This window comes from Arachis hypogaea, chromosome 9 (genome assembly GCF_003086295.3).
Source record: "Arachis hypogaea cultivar Tifrunner chromosome 9, arahy.Tifrunner.gnm2.J5K5, whole genome shotgun sequence".
Taxonomy (NCBI): domain Eukaryota; kingdom Viridiplantae; phylum Streptophyta; class Magnoliopsida; order Fabales; family Fabaceae; genus Arachis; species Arachis hypogaea.
In genome coordinates this window covers 35,431,808-35,433,797 of record NC_092044.1, presented here as the reverse complement: position 1 = coordinate 35,433,797, position 1,990 = coordinate 35,431,808, and the positions used below count along the sequence as shown (strand labels likewise).

At 40.6% G+C, this 1,990-nt stretch overlaps 1 non-coding gene across 1 annotated transcript; it reads left to right on the top strand.

Annotated features, from left to right (window-relative positions):
• The first annotated feature begins 1,481 nt into the window (after window positions 1-1,481).
• Window positions 1,482-1,585, top strand: LOC112713577 (small nucleolar RNA R71). The gene has a single exon (XR_003158548.1). It is a non-coding gene; the product is annotated as a small nucleolar RNA R71 (small nucleolar RNA).
• The last annotated feature ends 405 nt before the right edge of the window (window positions 1,586-1,990 follow it).

Below are 1,990 nucleotides of genomic sequence, written 5' to 3'. Positions count from 1 at the left end.
AGTCCCTATTCAATTGAAGGACTAATTCTCCTCTGTTAATATCTATCATAGCTCCTGCTATGGCTAGGAAAGGTCTTCCAAAGATGATGCATTCATCCTCCTCCTTCCTAGTGTCTAAGATTATGAAATCAGCAGGGATGTAAAGGCCTTTAACCTTTACTAACACGTCCTCTACCAATCCATAAGCTTGTCTTACTGACTTGTCTGCCATTTGTAATGAGAATATGGCAGGATGTACCTCAATGATCCCCAGCTTCTCCATTACAGAGAGTGGCATAAGATTTATGCCTGACCAAAAGTCACACAGAGCCTTTTCAAAGGTCATGGTACCTATGGTACAAGGTATTAAGAATTTACCAGGATCTTGTTTCTTTTGAGGTAAAGTTTGTTGAACCCATGTATCTAGTTCACCAATGAGTAAGGAGGTTCACCTTCCCAAGTCTCATTACCAAACAACTTGGCATTCAGCTTCATGATAGCTCCTAGATATTGAGCAACTTGCTCTCTAGTTACATCTTCATCCTCTTCAGAGGAAGAATAGTTTTCAGAGCTCATGAATGGCAGAAGGAGGGTTAATGGGATCTCTATGGTCTCTATATGACCTTTAGATTCCTTTAAGTCCTCAATAAGGAACTCCTTCTTGCTTGAGAGACTTCCCCTGAGGTCTTCCTCATTGGAATTCATGTCCTCTCCTTCCTCTCTAGGTTCGGCCATATTGATTATATCAATGGCCTTGCACTCTCTTTTTGGATTTTCTTCAGTATTGCTTGGGAGAGTACTAGGAGAAGTTTCAGTGACTTTCTTACTCAGCTGGCCCACTTGTGCCTCCAAATTTCTAAGGGAGGACCTTGTTTCACTCATGAAGCTTAAAGTGGCCTTAGACAGATCAGATACTATATTTTCCAAGTTAGAGGTGCTCTGCACAGAATTCTCTGTCTGTTGCTGAGAATATGATGGAGAAGGCTTGCCATTGCTAAGCCTGTTTCTTCCACCATTATTAAAACCTTGTTGAGGATTTTGTTGATCTTTCCATGAGAAATTTGGATGATTTATCCATGAAAAATTATAGGTGTTTCCATAAGGTTCACCCATGTAATTTACCTCTGCCATTACAGGGTTTTCAGGATCATAAGCTTCTTCTTTAGAAGATGCCTCTTTAATACTCTTGGATGCATTTCGCCCATCCATTCAGACTTTGAGAAATCATGTTGACTTGCTGAGTCAACATTTTGTTCTGAGCCAATATGGCATTCAGAGCATCAATTTCAAGAACTCCCTTCCTCTGAGGTGTCCCATTATTCACGGAATTCCTCTCAAAATTGTACATGAATTGGTTATTTACAACCATTTCATTAAGTTACTGAGCTTCTGTAGGCGTTTTCTTTAGGTGAATGGATCCACCTGCAGAGTGGTCCAGTGACATCTTAGAGAACTCAGACAAACCATAATAGAATATATCTATCATGGTCCATTCTGAAAATATGTCAGAAGGACACTTTTTGGTCATCTGCTTGTATCTTTCCCAAGCTTCATAGAGGGATTCACCATCTTTTTGCTTGAAGGTCTGAACATCCACTCTAAGCTTGCTCAGCTTTTGAGGAGGAAAGAATTTAACCATGAAGGCCGTGACCAGCTTATCCCAAGAGTCCAGGCTATCTTTAGGTTGTGAGTCCAACCATGTTCTAGCTCTGTCTCTTACAGCAAAAGGGAAAAGCATGAGCCTGTAGACTTCAGGATCTATTCCATTAGTCTTAACAGTCTCACAGATCTGCAAGAACTCAGTTAAAAACTGGTAGGGATCTTCTGATGGAAGTCCATGAAACTTGTAGTTTTGTTGCATTAGAGCAACTAGTTGAGGTTTCAGCTCAAAATTGTTTGCTCCAATGGCAGGAATTGAGATGCTTCTTCCATCAAAATTGGAAGTAGGTGTAGCATAATCACCAAGCATCCTCCTTGCATTGTTGTTGTTGGGTTTGACTGCCATATCCTT